The sequence below is a fragment of the Lygodium microphyllum genome, chromosome 25 (assembly GCF_053477565.2).
Source record: "Lygodium microphyllum isolate KBCC chromosome 25, Lygodium_microphyllum_v1.1.10, whole genome shotgun sequence".
Lineage (NCBI taxonomy): Eukaryota > Viridiplantae > Streptophyta > Polypodiopsida > Schizaeales > Lygodiaceae > Lygodium > Lygodium microphyllum.
In genome coordinates this window covers 106941184-106958361 of record NC_141159.1, presented here as the reverse complement: position 1 = coordinate 106958361, position 17178 = coordinate 106941184, and the positions used below count along the sequence as shown (strand labels likewise).

Here is a 17178-nt window from a genome sequence, read left to right as displayed (position 1 = left end):
CAGGGGGTCCCGAGCGGGTCTCTGAGGGTTGGAACTTCACATCTAATCTTGGTTAGTCTTTCCTTCCCTCAGTGGTCTAATGGTTCTATCTTCCCTAGCTCTTTCTCACTAGTATCTTGGGTCACTTGTCCAATTTCTAGGGTTTGAGCTTATTTTTCTTCAATGTGGTCCTTGTTAATCCAATCAATCTACAAGTGTACACACACTTACACATTTGAGTGGTGTGACTCGATGTGAGTTGTGTGAAATTAGGCTTTTTAATTTTCACATGCACTTGTGTCTATGATATAGGGTGCAACCTTCAATGAAATCAATCACAGCCACACTTTTACAAGTTAGTTATCAGTGTTTGAGTCTATCGTCTGTGGCATGTAGCTTGGCCGTACGAGATCCAAAAGTGATTCGAGTGTGAGTGTGGGACTGGTCTGAATGCCGAAGTGAACTGGCTTGGATGCCAAGTGAGTCGTCCAAGCCTGATGTCTTAAGGCATCCAAGAGGACTAAAGTGGCTCAGTCATCCAAGTAATTGTTGAGGAATTGATTGTCTGAGGCCTATGGCATCGTCGAAGTGGTAGAAAAATACACCGAATGACAAAAAAAAGACAAAAACAATTCAATGCACTACTCATCGATGCACCTAGGGTTTTGACTTCATTCAATAAGCATCAATGAAGACTTGTTGGGGGTAAAGGCACCTCTGCCTAGCCGCCCGTGTATTACTACACTGACAGTCACCGCCACTACACACTGCAGGTGGTGGGCGCCCGTCTCCATCACTTTATTCTTTATTCTTTTAGTGACAGTTTGAATAAAGGAAGGCCCGGTCACACATTGTGACTGTTGGAATTCCCATTTCTTGTCTCTCTCTCTCTCTCTCTCTTGCTCTTGCTCTCCCACCATAGCTCTCGAGTCCAAGATTCGGTCCTTCTCTCCCTTTCAACTAGTATCAGAGCTTGGCTTCTCGACTCTTGAGCTTGGTTGGTGGCATTCTCAGCTTCCCATCGACTCCCCACTCGCATTGGGTCTCCTTTCCGGCAGCCATAGCTCATTCTCTTGAGCTCCCGTCACTCTCGGCTTCCTGATCTTCTTCCCAGCCTATTAAGGCACCATCAAGGAATTGACATTGAGGTATTGCTTCATTATTTCAGAGTTTTACTTCAGTTCTCAGGTCTCACAGGCTGTAAACAAGTTGTGGGTAGCCATAGCTCACATCTCTTGGAGCTTCCTTCACCTGGATCTTGCTTCCAGCCTATCAAGGCTTGCTGAGGCATAATTACATAACCGGTTTGATGCCTATTGCATCCCGATTGATTGGGGGATTGAAGCTACATGTAATGCTATGATTTTGACCTGATTTTGTGGCTGGAAATACATAGTTTATAATAGTAAATGCATACTGAATACTCTTGGGCTGAAGCTATCTTTCATGCTTTGACATATACCTATTGGTTCCGGATGTATGTCTTGGGTTATGCTATGATGTATTGATCATCGAGGGACGAATTTGAGCTTGTCATTGAATTCAGATGCTTTTGGAAGCTTGAGATTACTTCAGCCTGCACTTATTGACATTGGTATATGCTTTGACAGTGATGCTTCTTGGGTTTATGCATAATCGTTGCCTACGGCTTGATGCTCATGTCACTGTTCATTACCCTATGCATACGTTGAGCTTGAGTGCTCATTGAAGCTCCATCTTGGATAAATTTTGGATTATATGGAGTAGTCTTGGATGTTACTTGGCTTGTCAAAGTTTGGATTGGGATGTATTTGATGTCTTACATGCTTACGGATGCTACATACGGATGCTCTACCGCCTACATGTTCGGGATGTACTATTGATGTATTGTCTTGGACTTATGTCATTGGCACTGTGTCTTGCCTTGGCTTGAGATCTTGAGCTCTTACATACAACTTTTGTACCAGTGGGAGCATTCTTGAATGCTTATCAGACATTGAGTAGGCGGTACTTTTATGCATTGAGCCATTACATGCCATTGAGCAGTTACAGACACTTGAGACTTTGGGACTTCTTACCATTGGGATGATACATCATATGTCTTGGTTCACTGTATGCTTATGAGCTAAGACTCAGTTTTGGATCTGTATCTTTGTGAACTGACACCTACTTGTGTTAAGTTTTGGTAGTGGCAGGAATACTTTGCCCTGGGGTGTGCCTACTCATTGGCAGATGTTTGTATGACATACTTGGGTGTTGGATTCATGCTTATCGACTGTCATATGCTTATGCTATGCCCGCATGATGCTGGCTTTGGTCTTGGCAATATTTGATTGCCTTGGGATCCGATTTTGGCAATGTTAGCTCTTTTTTACTGAAATCTGAAATTTATTATAGCAAGCATATATGTATGGACTGACATGGATTTTTCATGCTGAAACACTCTGAAATCATGTACTTTCACTAGTACCTGGTGGGCAGCAGCTCAAATCCACTTTCCTCACCCTTTTCCCTCGATTTTGGTGATTTTTTGGTCATTTTCTACAGTAAACAGCAAGCAGTTTTGAACTGTCTGCAGTCTTCTAGCCTGCATTATGGAGAGTTCGTCCACTGATCATGCTATTTTCAACATCACTAAGCTTGATGGTACGAATTAATCTTATTGAAAGAGCCAGATTTGGCAGGTATTGGTGCAAAAATCGCAGATCAAACCTTTGAGGTTAAGCAGGCATCCGCCTGCTATGCTAGATGAGGAATGGCTTGAGCTTGATGAGTTATGCAAGTCCACCATTGTATTGTGTCTCATAGAATAGGTTCACTACAATGTATTTGAGGAAGAATAGAGTGCATGGCAGCTGTGGAATAAAATCAAGAATCTCTATGACAAGAAAAGTCTAGGGAGTCAAATGTATTGGCTGAAGCAGCTTATGGATCAGTGCATGAAGGAGAATGTGACTATGTTTGTTCACTTGAGCCAGTTCCATGCTATACTCAAGAACTTGACTTCGCAGGACATCAATTTTGCAGAGAATGTCACTCCCCTTTTCTTGCTTGGTACTCTTAATGAGTCATGGGATGTATTCCGCACTGCATTATGTGCCTCTACTGCTACCTTGAAATTATCTGATGTTGGGAGTGGTCTTCTACAAGAAGAGGTTAACCGTAAGAATTTGGATGCCTCTCATGTGTCACATGCTATGACAGTTAGAGGTAGGAATGATGGATATGGAAAGCATGGCAGTGGCAGTGGCTGTGGATAGGATTCTCAAAAATCTCGGTCCAAGTCTCGTGGGAAGTCACGTAGCAAATCCCGTGTTAAAATTGAAGAGAACAATGTTATGTAGCCTGAGGATGTTGATGATGATGATTATATCCTAGTAGCTTCTTCTAGTGCTTCGTAGATGACAGAGATACACTCTATGTATGCACAGTGTTGGCTCTTGGACTCAGGTGCGTCCTTTCATGTGACACCTTACCGAGAGTGGTTTCATTCATACGTACTATTTTGGGTATTGTGCGCTTGGGTGATGACAGCTCTCTTGACATTGTGGGCATTGGTGATGTTAGGCTATAGTTTCCTTTTGGCAGCAGTTTTGTTATGCAGGATGTATGTCATGTACGTGCTTTGACATGCAGTCTCATGTTAGCTGGACAGCTTGATGACGCAGGTTATCATGCATCTTTTTGAGACTTTGCATGGAAGATTACTCGTAGCAGACTTGTGATTGCGAGAGTGCCAAGGCTGGCAGTCTCTACCCCTTGATTATATCAGCTTCTTCCCTTGATCATGTTTTGTCTGTGGGTTCTATCCCACATGTATCTCTTTGGCATGCCCATTTGGGCCATATGTCTTTAAAGATAATGAAAATGCTTTCTGGTTTGCAATACTTACCGCCCCTTGATTACGCATGTTTTGATTCATGTGAGCATTGTCTTTATGACAGGCAGACTAGGTCTACACATAAGAAGTCTAGTAGGCCACGCATGAGTGAGCCCTTGGCATTGGTATATTCGGATGTCTGTGGGCCCATGCCTTGTCAGACTATGGGTGGTGCAAAGTATTTTGTTATGTTCATAGATGATTTTTCATGAAAATATTGGGCTTATCCCAATATCAAAGAAATCCGATGTCTTGGCTATGTTTCAGAGATGGCTTGCATTGGTTGAGAACCAGTTTGAGTATAGGCTAAAATACCTAAGGACAGATAATGGGGGTGAGTATGTCTCACGTGCTTTTGAGCAGTTATGTGATGAGAGGGGTATTAAGCGTCAGTTGACTGCTCTCTACACCCCCCCAGAATGGTTTGGCTGAGCGGATGAATAGAACCATCCAGGAGCGTGTATGTAGTATGCTTAGCCATGCAGGCCTACCACATAGCTTTTGGATTGAGGCAATTAGTACAGTTGTGCATGTCATAACCAGATCACCTTCTAGTGGTTTGGATTTCCAGGTTGCAGAGAAAGTATGGACTGGAAAACCCCCCTCTTATGCGCATCTCTGTGTCTTTGGATGTGAGGCATTTTGCCATGTGCCCAGGGACAAGAGAAGTAAGCTGGATCCTAAGAGTGTCAAATGCATTTTCCTTGGTTATAGGAATGCAGGCGAGATGGGTTACCGTCTCTGGGATCCGTAGGCATGGAAAGTCATCCGCAGTCATGATGTAGTCTTCCATGAAGACAAGATGCATAGGCAGCCTGAGAGAGTTGTTGAGATCTGCAGGGTCATATTTTAGAAGGAGATGCAAGCTCTTGCACAGCCAGTTGGACAGCCTATAGCTGCAGTAGATGCTCATGGTGTGGGCATTGGATAGGCAGCTGGGTAGGCAACAGAGCCTGTCGTGAGACGGTGGTCTACTAGAGACAGATGTCCACTAGATAGATTTCATCCCTTGATGCATTATGTCTTGGTTACAGATGCAGGAGAGCCTTTCACTTATGATGAGGCTATGCGCAGGGGTGATAGTCACTCTTGGAAGAGGGCTATGCAGTCTGAGATAGACTCCTTGCATAAGAATGACACTTGGGATTCGGTTTCCTTGCCTACGGGCAAGAAGGCTTTGCCATGCCAGTGGGTGTACAAGCTAAAAATTACCCCTGGACACCCTAAGCCGACATACAAGGCTAGATTGGTAGCAAAGGGTTTTAAGTAGGAGCATGGTGTAGACTTTGATGAGGTCTTTTCTCCTGTGGTTAAGATGACCACCCTGCGCTTAGTCTTGGCTTTGGTTGCTCAGCTTGACTTGGATTTATACCAGATGGATGTCAAGATGGCTTTCTTACATGGGGACTTGCATGATGAGATTTATATGGAGCAACCTAAGGGCTTTGCAGAACCTGGCAGGGAGCACCTAGTGTGCAAATTGAAGAAAAGTCTTTATGGCTTGAAACACGCACCTAGGGAGCGGTATCATAAGTTTGATGCCTTTATGCAGTCACAGGGCTATAGCCGAAGTGCGATGGATTCGTGTCTTTACAAGAAATCTCGTAATGGTTCTTTATTGATTTTGGTACTCTATGTGGATGATATGTTGATAGCAGGGAAAGCTCATGATGAGCTAGATGCTCTTAAGGCTTAGCTCAAGAAGAGCTTTGAGATGAAAGATCTGGGACAACCCGCTCACATACTTGGTATGCGTATTAGACGCGACAGACAGCATCAAGGACTCCTCTACTTGTCACAGAGGGAGTACATTCATAAAGTCCTTGAGCGCTTCCGCATGCAGGACGTAAAGCCTATTGGCTATCCATTGCCTTCTTATGTGAAGGTATCACGGGCTGATTGTCCACAGACAGAAGAGCAGAAGGCCGAGATGGCCAAGATTCCCTATGCATCCGCAGTGGGCAGTTTTATGTATGCCATGATAGCCACTCATCCAGATATTGCCTTTCCAGTTGGTGTTGTGGCACGCTATATGGTTACACCTGGCAAGAAGCATTGGGATGCCATGAAGGGTATCATGAGGCACCTGAAGGGCATTGCAGATATGTGCATATGCTATGGTAGCCAGGATACAGGAGTTGTGGGGTACACTGACTCTGATTATGCAGGACATGCAGATAGTAGGAAGTCCACTTCCGGCTATGTATTCACATATGCTAGAGGTGCTGTTTCTTGGATGTTCAGGGTGCAGAAATGCACAGCCCTTTCTACTACAAAGACTGAGTATGTTGCAGCCACTGGGGCTTGCAAGGAGGCCATATGGTTGGGTCGTTTGGTTGCTGACCTTGGTATTGATGCTATCTCTACACTGCATTCGGATTCTATGAGTGCTATTTCGTTAGCCAAGAATCTGGTCTTCCATGCGAAGACAAAACACATCGAGGTGAGGTATCACTTCATATGTGAGGTCATTGAGGACAAGTCTGTTAACCTTGTCAAGATCTCGAGTGACCAGAATCTTGCAGATCTGCTTCACGAAAAGCCTCTCTACAAAGCGCTTTGCCTTTTTTTCTTTTCACTCCTCACTAGGGCAGATTCGCCTTTAAGTGGGAGGTTTTTGGGGGTAAAGGCGCCTCCGCCTAGCCACCCGTGTATTACTACACTGACAGTCACCGCCACTGCATACTGCAGGTGGCGGGCACCCGTCACCGTCACTTTATTCTTTATTGTTTTAGTGAAAGTTTGAATAAAGGAAGGCCCGATCACACATTGTGATTGTTGGAGTTCCCATTTCTTCTCTCTCTCTCTCTCTCTCTCTCTCTCTCTCTCTGTCTCTCTCTCTCTCGCTCTTGCTCTCCGGCCATAGCTCTCGAGTCCAAGCTTCGGTCCTTCTCTCCCTTTCAAGACTCAAAGCATACTTGAAACACACAAATGCGATGATACCACAGATTGATGTTGTTGTTGCCCTCTTAACCTGTGGCTCTCTCTCTCTTCTCTCAATAACTCTCTCTCTTAATCTCTTAGTGTCCAAATGAGCTCTCTCTTCCCCCTTTCTCACCTTTTGTTTCTCTCTTTTTCTTCTCTATCCCTATTCTTTCCCTTCCTATGGCATTGAAGCTTCTTTTCTCCCCTTTCCCTATTATCACCAAAACCGTTCTTTTTCTTCTTTTCTCCTGTTTCTCCAACCTTAATGTCTTAAACCTAATGAAAAGACACTTCTCCTACTCTAACGAATGCACACAAGGCAAGAAAATGAAGATTTTCGTAAATCACATTATTTTTATCAATCTTTTGTCTTGGGCGACCTATTCCCTTCAAAATAAGTCACAATATATATTTGAATCCATCGAAAGTGGAAATTAAGTCATCTAAACATGATACTAGAGATTTCAGACTATTCTAGTAAACCAGTCATGCTTCCTATAAATCCTATAGAGATTCTGTAGTTTTCTTTTTTCTATGTGTGGATGTGCAACACCACGTATACACACCTTAAAATAAAATAAGTAATGGGGACATTACATAGGCCAAGTATAATCTAATGGAGATCTAGAGCTAGTCGCTAACCAACCACTCGAACATAAACTAACTAAAAAAAACTATCAAAGGAGTCATCCTAAGTGGTGGTCTGTTGACCTGCCTACCCTCATTATACTCAAGCTACACTCTCCCTTACTTCTTGGATAAATAAAGCCCGCACTTCTACCTCTCTCTATAATAATAATTATAGCTATCTCTTATGCCAACCAAACCACCACTCTTCAGGAGCAACCATCTTTTCATGTGCAATACTCTTAACCCTCAGAAGGCCAAGACAAAAATTCCAAAAAATCGAAAGCGGAAGACAGTCCTAAGGCAAGAGGAAGATGGAGCACAATGACACACTAAGAAAAATGTGAAGACAACAAACCACATGAAAAATATCTAAATGTAAGAGGGAGACACACAAGAATAAGTGCACCTTAATATTTTTGCAAAAAGAGCAATAGGCGCCTTGTAATTTATTTTGTAAAAGAGCATTGGGCTCTCTTCCATGGAAGTTATAAAGAATAAGAAGCATAGGTTAAGGCCATGCTAATAGGAAAGGAGGAGAAAAAAGAGTGGATGAATGGATAAATGCTGGACTAAAAAGGGGATGGCCGCCCAAGGAGGAGGTAGGGTATGTATAAAAGTCATCTTAGTTGTTGAATCTGATTCTCAAATATTGTAGTGAAAAATATGAAGATTTTTATGTGGATGCCATTTGTGGGAAGTAACAAGATTCTTGTTACTCATCTATACTACACGGGAATATCATTTGCTCTACTTGCAGGAGGAAATGAAGCTACTCACACTCAAGTGTAATCAATATTTCCATTTGAAGATATTTCAGCTACCTTGGTCATCATGCAAAACTTAAAGATTGTGGTATATTTTCTTGAGGGGGACCAAAAGAACAAAGTCAAAGAAGATGCAAGCAAAGTGGATAACATCAAAGTAAGCAAAGTGGAGAGCATCAAGAACAATGAAAATAAGATTTACATCAAAGTAAAGAAGGAAGGAAATGAATACCTATCATGCTGAAAGAAAAACACAAAAATCTTTTAATGTCATATTTGAAAGCCTCATGTAACCTATGCACTCATGTAACTTATGCACTACATCCTATGCACACTTAGTGAAGCCTTGTGATAGCCTCTAGCTTTATATGGTTAGTTTTTCCATGTCTACACTTAGCAAGATTCTACTCATGATAGCCTCTGTATACTCGATGCTTTATATGGTTAGCTTTTCCATGTCTACACTGAGCAAGGTTCTACTCATGACAGCCTAGCAAGGTTCTACTCATGAAAACCTTTGTATACTCAGTGCCTTTTACAGTTGTGGTTGAGAAGGGGTGTTGAGATTTATGTAATCACACTCCTAAGATAGCCTCTTTGTATGGAGTAGTAGGGCAAGGGATATGCAACAACTTAGGAGAAGTTGCCTTTATCCTATAGGCACACTGGAGAAAAGTGGTACCATCCTACAACTATAAAAGAGTATACGTGACAATCATTTGAATGCAATGCTATTGTACATTGTACTTTTAGTCTTGTCTCTCTCTACTCAAGATAGTGTTTATGATTCCAAGATATTCTATCTTAGAACCTAATTCACTTGAGTACTAATTAGTGTGTCTAGTCTTAGTCATCGTGCATCTTGTCATTGACTTCCATCCTCAGCTAAACCTTGCAATGATCCATGTTTCTTAGTAGAATGTGGTTGTATCCAATTGGAAAAGCCTTAGCTTAGCTTTAGTCGAACATTACTTATCCGCCATTCTCTACTACCAAGCTCGAGCTAGTAAAATCATGCCCCAACTGCACTTTGCAAAAACTCATCCTTTTCTAAGCCTAGTACTCTTCAACACAAGTGATAATCCTCTTCTTACTCTTAACATCAATGAAATCAAGGCCATTTTTTATAAACTAATGCACAAGGATATCCTTGAGATAAACAATCTTGGATTTCATCTACAACTTATTCTCTTGTGATCATCCTGCATTGGCATCATCCTTCTTCAATGTCCTCAAAGAACTTGGTCTCCTGCGAGTATATTAAAGGGTCCATGTTCTTGACTTTGGCCAATGTTTTGAAGCATCAAGCCTAAATCTATGTGGGGAGGAGGCAGTTGTCATCATTGTCATCAAAGTATTCTTCATTAGAGGACTTGTTTGAGGAGGCCACAAGACCTTGATTTTTAAGCTCTTGCAGTCTGTGCAAGGCCTCTTGCTTCTCCAACTCTTTGTTAGATCACATACCAGTCTTTCTCAAATTCTTTGCAAACTTCACAACTATGTGTGAAGTGTGACAATCTAGAATAGTGGCATATCCATTACCAATTTGACCAAGACAATTCATAATCATCACATGATAAATGAAATTGGTAGTCTCCTTAGGGCATATCCATTATCAATTTGACCAAGACAATTCATCCTAATCACTTGAGAAATGAAATTGATAGCCTCCCTAATTGGATCATTATTGAGCCAAGGCAACACAACCACCCTTGAGATCCTTCACAACAACATTCTTAACATTGAACCCAACATTGTCACCATGCAGAGCTTCCAAGAGAACCTCATGGTGCATTTCTATGGACTTGACCCCAGTGTTCATGCCAATGGGAGAGAACATGACAACCATACTAGACTTGAGCACATTAGTCTCCACTCTATCAACAAGAACTTCCAATACAACAATCTTGTACACATCCTAATGAGAAAGACTCAAAGGCATGTCTAGAAGCCTCGTAGGTTATTGAACCATATCAAGAGCCTTCCAAAAGGTAGGATCCTTATACGAGCCTTATACTGGTTTGAGCTGGTAGACCTCTCAATCATGTTATCACCCTCAAATCCAAAGATGGGAACAAAGGGAACCTTGTTAGGGTTGAAGCACTATTAGGTCACCCCTTTCTTATTCAAGCCTGATCATGCATTTAGATCCAATGCCTTATTGAGCTCTCCTTTGCTACACATGACCCTTGTTGACCTACTATTATGGATTGGATATCTTGTGTGCTTATCAGACAGATAGTTGCATGATGATACGTCAATGCAATGTGGATTCATTCATAGATTTAGTGCTTTTTTGCCTATCTCTATAGAAACTTGGAGTTTAGGCTCTCACTACCTTAAATAGCTCTTTGTTGAATTGGAATAGAATACACAATCAACTATTGAGATATCGAGCTCCACTCGTGATATGCCAGGGTGACCATTGTGCATTTATGTCACCGACATGTCAGTTGTAGATGCGGTTGGTACACCGCCCATGAATAATAACTAGATGACAGCTATCCTTATCTACTCTAGTTCGTGGCTCAATTAGTATGCCACCTTAGTTAGTTGAGTTTGGTTTGAGACCCATATATAGGGTTCTTCTATTTCTTTGTATGAGAGTTCCTTTGGCTTACACAAGACTAAGAAGAGAACATTTGTTGAGTGTGCATATTGTTTGCCTTCTCTTTGTAGCCATGGAGTTCCTTGTCTATTACAATCCTCCGTTATAATGTATCAATCATTTTGTACACACCATGATCAACCCCACATTGGGTTTCTTGACATGGTATCAGAGCCTTGTTCGTGGTAAGGAGCTCAAGAAAGCAAACAAAGTTCGTGGTGTTCTGGTAAGAGGACCAGTGTTGCTTTCATTTTTCTGTTCTGGGAGCAAGTCTCTGCAGCAGGTAGCACAGCCGAAAAGTGCAAGAGTGCATTGTCTCAGATTGAGACGCCCTTCCCGGTGTAGTAGGAGGGCAGTATATGCTGCGGGAGAGGGTTTTAGGTCTTGGTTGCTCTGTTTTTTTTATTTGAGGCCATTTCGGGGCCCGTTTTGGAGGCGGAAGTTTTCTGCACGCACTCAGGAAAAGGCCCAGTTTTATGCTGTGCGACCACTGTTCTACAGGTTGGTGAAAATTTATTGTAGAAATTGCATCGTATGCCTGTGCACAGAGACATCGGGAGTTACAGAATCATCCTTGTTGCCTTTTGATACAAAATCGTCACTAGGAAGTGACTGTGTGGTCAAATACCACTTTCGTCAGTTTTGCAAATTTGCCCTTGTGAGGCTGAAGCTGTGTTCTTTGCAGTGACAGAATTTTTTGCAGTGTTCTATAATGGCATCTGATTCTTTTTCACAGATTGTCACTGAAAAGCTTGACAAGAACAACTTCCAAGCATGGAAGTTTAGAATGACGAATTTCCTTATGGGAAAAGGATATTGGGAATTTGTTGCAGGAAATGAAGAAGAACCAGCTATTCCTGATGTTCCCAATCACCAGCAAATGCAGGCATTTAAAGCATGGCATCAGAGAGCCATGAAAGTTATGTACTGGCTGTCTATCAGCATTTCAGACTCTATGATTGTGCATATTCAAGATGCAAGTACGCCAAAGGAGGCATGGGATACTTTGTCAAAAATGTATAGCACAAATACGCAAGCCAGGAAAATGCAGCTCAAGCAAGAGTTGTGTAATGTGCAAAGAGAAAATATGAGCATCAATGACTACCACATGAAGGTGAAGAAGATTGCAGATGCACTTGCTTCCATTGGGTCGCTAGTGGAAGATGATGATTTAGTTTCTGTGACCTTGAATGGTCTAGAAAAGGATTATGCACAGTTTTGAACATCCATTTCCATCCGTGAAAGATTTCTTGATTTTGAGGAGTTGATTGTTGTTCTAATTTCTGAGGAGTAGAGAAATGGTGGTGCATCTTCTTCAGGAGGAACTTCAAAAGAAGCTGTCTTCTACTCAAATGTTGGAAGAGGTAGAGGCAGAGGTAGAGGAGGTCGATCTGGAGGCCGTGCTAGAAATCAGAATATGCAACAAACTCAAGAAAACTAGTCCTATGGAGGAGGACGTGGTAACTCTAGAGGCAGGGGGAGCCAAAGAGGTCGTGGTGGATGGCAAAGAGGCCAAAATGCAAACAGCAATAATGAATGCTACTACTATGGTAAAATGGGTCATATGACTAAAGACTGCTATAAAAAGCAGAATGAAATCATGAATGAAAAATTGCAACAAGGGAATTATGCATCTTCTAGTAGACAGGGTGATGATAGAAATGAGCATTTGTTGATGGTGCAGCACATGAACAATTCTGTGACAAGTGCAGAAGAAAGCAATGATGTATGGTATGTTGACTCAGGTGCATCAAACCACATGACAGGTCATGCAGAATGGATGGAGGATGCAAGGAAAATGGAAAAACCAGGATTTGTGGAGACTGGTGATGATACTGCACATCCTATTGTGCAGATTGGAAAAATTACTTTGTCTATGCAGGATGGGAAAAAGAAATACCTGTCCGATGTATTTCATGTCCCGAATATCACCAAAAATCAGGTTTCTGTTGGTCAAATGGTTGAGCAGGGCTTGCAGGTCAGATTTAATCCCCATGGATGTTTTGTTGAGGATATGAAAAATAAAGGTCACTTGATAGCAAAAGGAAAGAAGAAGGGCAGAATGTTTACGTTGGATGCAGACATGCCTGAATTGAGTGCATCAATGTTTGCACATGGGACCGGCGTAGTTGCAGATATTGATATCTGGCATAAACGCATTGGTCATGTTAATGTACAGTGACTTAAATCAATGCAGGCCCAAAATATTGTTGCAGGATTGCCTAAATTCAAGGTTGCAGAAATGCATAAGGTATGTGAAGCCTGTCAATTTGGAAAACAGGCAAGGAAACCATTTCCTAGACATGTTCAAGAGAGTAAGAAGCCATTGGAAGTAATCCACTCTGATGTGTGGACTACTAAAGCTGCATCTCTTGGAGGCTGTCATTATTTTGTCACTTTTATTGATGACTATAGCAAAAAAGTTTGGGTGTATTTTATGAAAAAGAAAAGTGAAGTTTTTGGGCATTTCAAAACTCTTAAAGCTATGGTTGAAAAAGAAACAGACCTGCAAATAAAATGCCTAAGGTCAGATGGAGGGGGAGAGTACCTCTCAAATGAGTTTGCAAGGTTCCTGCAGGAGCATGGCATAAAGCAGCAATATTCATGCAGTCATACCCCACAACAAAATGGAATTGCAGAAAGGAAAAACATGCATATTGGAGAGGTATGTCGTGCCATGCTCAATGAAAAAGACTTGCCAGATTTTTATTGTGCTGAAGTAGTTACTACAGCAGTTTACATAATGAACATGACTCCCACTGCAGCAATACATGGGATGACTCCAGAGGAGAGGTATACTGGTAGGAAACCAGATATTTCTCATTTGAAGATTTTTGGTTGCATTGCCTATGTTCATGTGCCAGATGAGTTGAGATCCAAGTTGGATCCAAAAGCTGAGAAGTGCATCTTTATTGGTTACTCTCTACAACAAAAAGGGTATATATGCTATAACCCTTCTACTCGTAAGTTTACAGTGAGCACAGATGTTGTTTTTGATGAGATGAGTAGTTGGTATAAACCAGTAAATGTGATTGATGATGTAGATGCACAAAATGGTAATGCTGCACAGAATTCACAGCAAAAGTCACAAAATATTAGTGGACCTCGAACGTCCTCTAGCAATGGTTCACATTCTTCACCATGGACAGGCAGATTGAGATCAGGAGAATCTTCTCAAAGCAATGCAGATAGTGGTATTCAGGTATCACAAAAAGGAAAAGAGAAGGTAGATCAGCCCATGTTTGATGTGAATGTAGGTCACTCTTATGTGGATGGTGAATCCAGTGGCTCAGAACAGAGCATTGATGATGAGTTGGGTATTCCTTCTATTGTTACACTTGGAGTAAGGAAGACCAGGGATGTTTTGAGAGCACATGGGAGTGAACCTATTTTGCGCAGGTCTACGAGAGCTAGGTATCCTATGGATAGGCTGAAATATGATGGATTTAGAGCCATTCACTATGCATATATGGTCAAAGTGATATAGGAACCAGAACCCACTTCTTTTGAGCAAGCCATGGGAAAAGAAAAATGGGAGAAAGCTATGGATGAAGAAATGGATGCCTTGGAAGAAAATGCTACATGGGAATTGGTACCTTTGCCTAAAGGTAAGAATGCAATTGGCTGTAAGTGGGTTTATAAGGTGAAGCACAATGCAGATGGTTCTGTGAACAGATACAAGGCAAGATTAGTAGTCAAGGGGTATGCACAAACATATGACATTGATTATGAAGAAACATTCAGTCCAGTTGCAAGGATGGAAACCGTAAGAGTAGTCATTGCTATGGCTGCATCAAAGGAATGGTCTTTACATCAGATAGATGTAAAGAATGCCTTCTTGCATGGTGATTTGCAAGAAGAGGTATATATGGAGCAGCCACCAGGTTATGTGCATGCTGTTCATCTTGAGTTTGTTTGTAGTTGAAGAAAGCATTGTATGGCTTGAAGCAAGCACCTAGAGCATGGTCTGACAAGATAGGACAGTATCTTGTCACTATTGACTTTCAGATTTCCAAGGCAGATTTCTCACTTTATGTGAGAAAAATAGAGAAAGAAGTTTGAGATGAAGGATTTGGGAGAGCTGTGTTATTTCTTGGGCATTGAGGTGATTTGATCACCAAGTGGGATACAGCTCTTGCAGAGGTAGTATGGATTGGACATGCTGTCCAAATATGGGATGACAGGCTGTAAGCCTATTTCAGTTCCTTTGGAGCAGAATGTGAAGCTGAGCGCAGATGCATGTGAGCTTTTGGAAGATCCTACTATGTACAGACGCATAGTAGGAAGCTTGATTTATATGACTATTACCAGGCCAGATTTGAGCTATGCTATTGGATTGGTAAGTTAGTTTATGCAGGCTCCACGGAAACCGCATTTGGATGCAGCTAGACGCATACTCAGGTATGTGAATTCCACATTGCAGTATGGACTATTTTATGTGACTGGGGTTCAGATACAGTTGCATGGATACACTGATGCTGCTTGGGCTGGTAGCATTTTTGATAGACGATCTACCAGTGGATATGTGTTCTCTTTTGGGAGTGCTACAGTCACTTGGAGCAGCAAGAAATAGCCTACAGTTGCCTTGTCGAGCACAGAGGCTGAGTACAGGGGTGCAGTAATGGCTGCATGTGAGGTAGCTTGGTTGCATAAGCTACTTTATGATATGCATCAGCCTACAGATGGGCTAGTTGTCATTTATTGTGACAACATGAGTAGTATACACTTGGCAAATAACCCAGTCTATCATGCTAGAACAAAGCACATTGAGGTGCATTATCACTATGAGCGGGAGAGGGTTTTACTAGGTCTTATTGATCTAGTTTATGTCAGCACAGAGGATCAGGTAGCTGAAATATTTACGAAGGCATTGGGCGTAGAGAAGCTGCACAAGTTCAGAGACCTGCTTGGTGTGTAGGAATTGGGATTGAGCTCGAGGGGGAGTGTTGAGATATCGAGCTCCACTCGTGATATGCCAGGGTGACCGTTGTGCATTTATGTCACCGACGTGTCAGTTTGCAGATGCGGTTGGTACACCGCCCATGAATAATAGCTAGATGACAGCTATCCTTATCTACTCTAGTTCGTGGCTCAGTTAGTATGCCACCTTAGTTAGTTGAGTTTGGTTTGAGACCCATATATAGGGTTCTTCTATTTCTTTGTATGAGAGTTCTTTTGGCTTACACAAGACTAAGAAGATAACATTTGTTGAGTATGCATATTGTTTGCCTTTTCTTTGTAGCCATGGAGTTCCTTGTCTATTACAATCCTCCGTGATAATGTATCAATCATTTTGTACACACCATGATCAACCCCACATTGGGTTTCTTGACATCAACCTCCTTACTTAAGGTTGCACCAGATGTGGAGCTCAACATGAACATGCTTCTTGATCATCATTAATGATGAGCTTTGTCAATTCTAGAAAGGAAGCCTATTCAGCTAAAGCGACACAGATTGTGGTCAAACCCTGATGTCAATCATATGAAAATAATATTGTCAAAAGGATTATATTTTTAATGCACCTATTAGTGCAAAAACTTTCCATGTGCACTTGTGTAATAGATTTATTTTATCAGAGAATATAAAATATTATTCTTATAAAGTTATTAGAATAGAGTATGTTTGATTTATTTGTACAAAAGCAAGTCATTCAAGGCGAGGAAATAAAAACAACACAAAATGGATGCTTTTAATGTATTTTTAGTACAAAAGGTTGATTCAATATTATAAATGCATGCATGGGGGAGATGCTCACCCATGCATGGAGGGAGATTCTACCCAATCTTGTGTCATGCAAGCTTTTGGTTTTTTCTTCTCTCATGCTATTTGTCTACTCTTTATTTTATTCTCAATTATTATTTATCTTATGGTGAAGGTAAGCAACAAAATTAGGAAAAAACCTCTAAGAAATCATACCTTATGGGAATATCTAATCCAATGGAAGGACTTTCCAAAAGAAGATGCAACATGGATTTAAGAATTCATTCTCCAAAAAGAACACCCCCACTTTCTCTCCAAACAATGACATCTCAATTTCTCTTAGGGAAAGAGAATGTAATATACTCAATTTTCCCAATGAAATGTACGCAATGCGACCCTATTCATACAATTGATTTTTCTTGTAATACCTGAAATAAAGCTAATTAGTGCTTTATCAAACTAAAATAAATCTTGATACTTTAGTGAATTAAAATAATTTATTTAAGATATAATTTAGACTTTTTGAGAACTCAATATCAAAATTTTAAATTATTTTATCAACCACTTCCTTCTCAAATCATGATGAATTTTTTAAGGTTATTCTTGATTTTTATCGATCAATTTTTGAATTACTAAATTTTTTTAATTTTCATGATAAGCTCACAAATTCTTCTACCAGTAAGCTCCATTAGAAAATGTCAAATATTATC

The 17178-nt window shown here is 41.2% G+C and overlaps 1 pseudogene; it reads right to left on the bottom strand.

The window, feature by feature from the left end:
• Positions 1–9613: 9613 nt before the first annotated feature.
• The window catches only part of LOC148014592 (elongation factor 1-alpha pseudogene), a 42724-nt pseudogene continuing 35159 nt past the window's right edge, over positions 9614–17178 (bottom strand).